Here is a 7,432-nt window from a genome sequence, read left to right on the forward strand (position 1 = left end):
CCAGGCTCCAGGCAAACCTTCATTGTCCCCTTCCCTGCCTCCTGCTCAGCTCAGCTGACACAGACCCCTCATCCAGAGGTGTTGCAGTGCATAAATCCACTGCCCCTTTTGCAGTTTGGTTGAGAAGAAAGTCCTCCAAAAATATAATTTCAATGAACAGAAGCTGTGTATGAAAATTAACTTCTAAAGCTTAAATGATTCGTTTTGGCACTCAGACATGAAAATTTAATTCTCTTCTTTGCAGTATTTAAAATTAATTAGTTTAAAAGTTTCTATTTTTAATTCCTTCAGAACCTTAAGCTGAAGATGGGATGAAACAGACTTTAGTCAAACAAATATTTACTTCTAGACCTTTTGAGTTTTGGTTTTGGAGATTTTTGGGGGGAAGGGGAGAAAGAACAACTTCATGACAACCTAAAACATTTTCTCTTCAATTTTGTAATTTTAACATTTTGCAAAAATCACATGGGTGAAATTTCTGAATAATACTATTGCATTTTCTTGGCTGTTGATACCCAAGTCACCAGCACAAACCACTTACACTCTGTGAGGCTGTGGGGAAGTAATTTGTGGTTGCTCTGTGGAACCTACTCCTTTCACTGTGCTTCCATTCAGAATAAATGTAATAGAATTTCACCATTTTAGCCACATTCCTGCTGCTTTTTTCTCATTGTAGTCAACTTCATGGCTAGGCAGGGAGAGACATCTGGACCAAAGTTTCAGGAAAACTAAGGTAGTGTCAAATTGAATATTATCGTCCCTGGGTTTATAACAAAGGTGACACCACTCATAATGTTATTACTACTATCTAAGAAATTTCATTAGTAGTATGGACTTGGCTCAGCACTGATGAATGCCAGAGGAAACCCTTCTACCGAGTCCAGCAGGCTGCACTTCAAATCATATTTGCATATGAAGATATACTGATATATATCAGCTAAATACAATATAGGATAGAAAAGGGCCAGCTTCTTTGGAAAGAAAAGATTAAGAGAGTACATCCTTCTTTTTATACCTTTGTAGCCATAATTTTTTAAAGCACATTATAAGTAATTTTGTTTGCTGCATATTTGACCAATTCTTTTCTGCTTGGATTTATTTTTATTTTTTTAATTGGCATTAGGAGAAAAATATTAAGGGATATTAGAAGTGTCTAGCCAGGAATAAAAAGAGTTTGAGTTATTTTCCAGTAGGTAGGTGCTTAAGTTCAAAACCAAATATTTTAAAAGTACACCAGAGAGAATTCCCTTTGCGAGAGTCAAACCAGCCACCTTCCTTGGCATCTCCTGGAACTGCCTGTGTCACTGAAATTTCTACTGACTGCCCTTTCTGAGTATTGGTGCTTCACCTAGATTTGCATTCGATATGCTTTGGCTTTCTTATCTTTCAGAAGTATGAACCCTTATAGCCCTTGCAATCCTTTCTCTTTTTTTTAATTAAAAAAGTTATCCTGACTATTTTGTTGGCATCATTGTAAATTGCAAAGCACTTCCTTAAACACATGCTGCAATCTGGATTTTATTTCCATTAGTTTAATGGAAATAGAGGTGCAAGTAGGAATTTGCAAGGAGGCAAGCATGGGAAAAGCCAAGCTGCTGCCATGGATGCCTGGGTGTTGGTGGCATTTGTGCTGCTGCCATGGCATTTGAGATATTAGCGAATTCATTCCTCATGCGTGACTTGTACCTGATTTGTATCTGCCTGGCTGCAAGTTAACGCTTTTGTGCCGCAGTTTTGGTTATCCTTTCCTGCTCCAAGCTTTTCTTTAGACTAAGCCCACTTTTGGCATCCATGGCTGCCCTGGAAGGCACCTCTCACCCTTTGTTTCCGTGCCTGCTCACGTGCACGCTCGCCCAGGATGGGAATTGCTGATGCAATCATTCCTATTCCAGCTTTCAGCAATGCCTTAACTCTTCCAAATGGGATAATCGATACTCAGCTGGTCTGGCAATGGCAGTGCCTGACTGTGCCACTGTGTAATGTCACATGAATGGTTAAACACTCATGTTTTCATCTGGTGCAGCCCAAGGCTCCTGGCTGCCAGCAGCTCCCAGCTCCTCGCTCCCCTGTACGTGAATTTTCCACAAGCCTGTGCTGTACAATGACCATTCAAGGCAGAGATTCCTTTGTTTCTTTTGTGTATCCTTATCCATGTTTGCTATGTATTACTCATTTTATGGCCATCTCTCTGTGATTCTTTCTATAAATAACATTCTCAAATCTCTCTCCTATCTTGTTTACCGTTGCTAATTCTTTAAGATGGGTGTCTCCACCAGAGCTGTAGTCTAAATGAATACAGATAAAAATCATAACATTGGCTTAGTTGTAGTAAACCAGGATTTTCTTGGTTCTGCTGCAAATCAAGACTTTCAAATAATCTTTTTATTCTATCTCTATAAATACTGTACAGTGGTGACAAAAGGCAGGTGATAGCTTCAGCCTTAGCTATCATGTTAGTGGCTGGCATTAATACATAATTCCTGCTCTGTATCGTCTCTAAATGAAAGTCTCCTGAAGGAGAATTCTCCAGGGAGGGGAAAGAGCTGTGAACCAGTGACTGCAGAATGTGCCTTGGAGATACGAAGTTAGGAGGAGAAGCTGAAAATGTGATATGTCTTTTTCAGTTTGACCTCAGCCTCTAATAGTGTTTGGCAAGTCAGCCTGGCAGATAAATTGGTTCATATTAGAAAATGGGGTTGATTTATTATGAAATTGATTGCAACCCTGTCCTGTGCTGAAGGCATTAGCGATAACAGCATCGGGTGCCTCAGCTCTTAACTAATGGGCTTTCCCCAGGCTTTTACCCACAGCCAACAGCATCCAAACCACACACCTCTGCTGCTCCCTCCCCACAGGTGCAAATCCCTTCCCAGGCCGGGCTCTGGGATGCCCTGGAGGGAGCTGGCATTTCCCAGGACATACAGACTGGCAGGAGCGGGGCCAGTGCAGCGTTTGCAAGCAGCACCCTCAAATATATCCAAGCATACATAGAACCTCTTCTTCTTGTGACTGTCTCCTGAAGTGGGAAGAGTTACTGGAAATAAGGAAAACTATCCACCACAGTCCTGTTTATAGAATCATAGAATGGTTTGGGTTGGAAGGGGCTCTAAATATCATCCATTTTCAATCCCTCTTGCAGGGACACCTTCCACTAGACCAGGTTGCTCAGGGCCCTGTCCAATGTGGCTTTGATCACTTCCAGGGATGGGGCATCCAGACCTTCCCTGGATGGCATGTTCCAGTGTCTCACAACCCTCTCAGTAAAGAATTTTTTCTAAATACCCAATCTGAACCTACCCTTTTTAAGTTTGAAGCCATTCCATTTTGTCCTATCACTACATGCCCATGAAAAAAAGGCTTTTCTCCTTTTCTTTGTTTTCTTTGGTGAAGCTGAAAGCTCTCTTAGTCACAAAGAAAAGCCACCACCAAGTGTAATGAGAGAGTTTCACTACTTTTTACACAGAAAGCCATATTCACCCACAATTGCCACAACCTGCAGTGCAGTAACCTCAAATTCCTCAACAGACTGGGGAATAGACTTTCCCTCTGGGGCTGATTAAAACACAAATGAACAAACCAAACATAGTCACCTCTAGGAATCTGTAAACTGTTTAGGGTGTGTCTATTATGGGAAACTCTACTACTTGCAGTATGGCAACAGATGTAATAAATACAAAAAAAGAGAATATCTGGTGTCAAAACCAGCTTCTTGTGTTCCTGCCTTTGTCTTTGGGCCATACCCTAAAGAGCAAAAGATTTTCCAGTTAATTTGCTGTAGTGGTAGTTAAGACTCTCTCAGCAGTCGTGTTTAGACATCACTGAATAGCAAACCCTGGAATATTTAGTGGCTGGCCTAAGCAATATTTTTTACTATTTTTGAAGGAAAAGAGTTTTCAATGATTGAAATTCACCTTTAGACATTTTCCAAATGAAAAATTTCAATATGAAAGAACCATGCAGCTCAAAAGGAAGGCTCATTGCAAGAATGGCTGTAATAGGACAAAACTGAAAATAAACTTTTCAAAATAACGGAAGACAAATTGATTTGGGGAATGAAGGAAGGTTACATTTTTATAAATGTTTTCCAACAACTCCCTGCCAGTCAATCACACATTGGGTCACTTTTGTCATAAATTACTTTTCAGGTAGAGATGACATTTGTTACACCACCCACGACAGCCCCTGGCACAAGCTTGTCTGACTCTGCTTTTGCCATCAACTTCAGCAGCATTTTGAGGTGTGAAGAAGCCATACAATATAACTGGCCAGCAGTAAGGAACAACTGCACAACATAAACTTTTTCAGAGAACAGCTATTTCTGCAGGAAGCACTCAGTGTGTCCTCAAACCAGCTCTGAAGATAATGTCTTTCTCTTTCCTATCCTAACAAAAATTAGGGCACATCTGGCAACAGCTGCTATGAAGCCAAGAGACAATAAAGTGTGTCTTTTGAAACAAAATATTGTGGCCAAGAGCCACAGTCATCTATTCCAACACCCAAATCCTCTCAAACCAGTGCCCTACTCTCCTCTCAGGGTCTCTGTGAGTGCTCACTGAGGGTGCTGAGCCCTGGCTGTGTTCACCAGGAATTGTTCCTCTCCTCTATGGATTTGCCTGAGCTGGAGGCCCTATGACAGCCAAACCCTGCTCATTTAACAGCACTCCTGGGAAGGATTCACCTCAGAGGAGCAAAGGGCAGAGCTTTTCTTCCACCAGCATCAGGCAGGTAATACACAGATATGAGTAAGACATCTGGGAGCCCCATATATTTTCAAATTAATTTTTATAGGATAATACCTTGGCCTGAGAAACACTTCTGAATGTTATGAGTAATTGTCTAACATGTTACTTTTCCGGGCTTGTGCTTTTATCATTAACAACTCCTATTAGCAAAAACGCAGACTATAAGATGTTCCTTTGATTTAAAAGGTTATAAATTTTGGCTGCAATGTCAGAGAGTAAATTTTACAATGCAGCCAAGCTGTGGACTAATTAAAAGACTACCCCTGTACTCTTCTTAACCAATACATCTCAGATTTGTGACAGCCTTCAGGAAGAGTCATGAATTATGCCATGTGCACCATATGCAATCTATTGATCTCTCTGTGTGTACATATGCTGTGTGTGTGTGCATGTGCACCAGAGCCCATGTTGATGATGGCTTCTTCACAACTGTGTGAAAGTTTCTCATCCCAGAGAATTTATAGCTGTGCAGTTAATGATCACAGTCATTTTCCTTTCTTGCTGCTGCAGGGTTACTACTGCTCTTTAATTCCAGATGCCCTTGGAGCCAGAGCTGGACATCAACCTTTCCCTGTTCACCTACAGCATTGCTCTGGTGCACAGGGGTGAGTTTTATCCATCACTGAGCTGTTCTTTGGGTCCTGACTGAGGTACCCAGATCCATGCCTTGTGGATCTTGTTGATTCTGTAAATTGTAAAGTGAAAACACCCATGTTTCACTTGACAACATGCATTGAACAGTGACATATCCTTTAGGCTTGGCAGTCAATGTTTGTGGTCAGCAGCAGGGTCTTCTTTAGTGCTCCACCTGACACAGAAAATCAGGATATCCCCAGGCTGACTCGTGTTTCCCAGGGCAGTGTGAAATGGCTTTCTGCTTGCCAGGATCTCCTCTTAAATCAGTGCCTGCAAAGAACAAGCTTCACATGGCAGCTGGAAAAGCAAATATATAAAGAGCAAAAGAACAACATGTGTCTGAAAAACAAATTCTGGGGTGACCAGGTGCAAGTGGGAAATTATATCAACCAACTTTAGGTAGAAAAGGCTGAAGGCTTTTCTTCAGAAATCTCTGAAGTTTCATGGATCAGGTTTTCCTTTTTCTCAGCCATTCTCCTCCTGGCTGTTGACGTCAGTGGATTTGGCACTGGATCAACAGGGAAACAGAGGGACAGTTTCCCCCCAACACATGCAGAATTAGAGACTCATACCAAGATAGAGGAGCTAGATTTAGATGAGAGGGAATTTCTGGTTGAGGGTGTTCACATAGAAAGAATTATATAGTATTAGGCTTGTGTGAGCTCCCGGTGTAATAAAGGAGAATTTTCTAAGCCTTGGCAGGAGCATATCCCTAGGACTTTGTTTTGATGAAAAAACCACTGGAAACCTGCACTTAGCTTTTCTTCTAACTGTAATTATCTGGCTGTATTGATCATGGTGCTAAGGTTATCTGATGGGTAGGATGTGAGCAAAGATCAGCTTCAGTCCATGAATTAAAGCTGCAGACTGTCAGCTCTAATTTACACACACACAGTCTGAAAATTGTCCTCCTGCAATGGCAGAGCTCCCTGGAATTGACACAGATAGGCAGCATATGGAGCCTGTGCAGCAGGAATGAAGGCACCAGCACTTGGCATTGCTGCTCTGTTTTATGCAAATATCTGGGTTACAAAAGCAGGGAACAAGGGCAGAATAAACCGGGGGGGTCTGGTACTGGCAGACATAAAACCCTTGGTGGCATTAGTGAAATTCACAGGCTTGTGGAAAGCAGGACAGGCTCCTCAGCTCTGACTTCAGCCCTACAATCATGCAGTACCTTGAAGGCACGAGATGGTGATAACTGAGGTTCACACGCGGGGATTTGTGCAGCAGGGGAATCTGTGCAGCCTGCACAGTAAAATATGGTATTCCATGTTCTCCAATACCTCAGCCAGAGCCAAAGTACAGGAACCAGCAGTTTCAGGGAGCAGAGCTCTCATTAACATACCATTATTCTCTTTGGAGGCAAGCCTGTCCTTTCTGCTGCTGAGCTGTTAGATGGGGTGGAGACAGGAGGAGAAGCAGGAGATGATGCCCCTCCTGGCTGTGTTTTGTACCCTGCACTGCTGGCCTGAATGGATAAAATCAGGTTGGAGAGGATCCAACCTGTCCCCTTCAGGCAGCTGGTCCATCAGGGTGCTCTGCAAGAAAGAGGTACAAGTCAAATTAGAAGTGAAAGATCCCCACAAAAGGCATTGACATCACCAGGAGAAGTGACAGAACAGACCTGAGACCCCACCCCACTCCACTGCTGTTATTTGACTTTCACCATGACTGCTATGCAGTTGCCTGTCCATTCACAAGCATTTGTTGTGGGCTTATTTGGGCATATCTTGGCATTTGAGAGGTGTCAATCTGCTAAAACTGAAGTGGCAATAGCTAATCACAGCTTTATTCTCTGCAGAACATAACAGGAAAGCATATGGCTCAACAGCATAACTTTCTAGGCTAACAGCATGGTCAGTTCTGCAAAAAATTAAAAAAACAAACTGTCAGGGGAATGCAGTCTCTGGTCCTTGCTGGAAGCTCCAGGGATTCTGTACTCAGAGATACCTCTAATGAAGGAAAAAAAAACCCACCCTCCCTCACATCATTATTCATTAAAAAATTGGCAACACCAGGTTTTCTTCTCACCTCTGATATCTTGAGAAAAC

The sequence above is a fragment of the Poecile atricapillus genome, chromosome 8, assembly GCF_030490865.1.
Source record: "Poecile atricapillus isolate bPoeAtr1 chromosome 8, bPoeAtr1.hap1, whole genome shotgun sequence".
NCBI classification, from domain to species: domain Eukaryota; kingdom Metazoa; phylum Chordata; class Aves; order Passeriformes; family Paridae; genus Poecile; species Poecile atricapillus.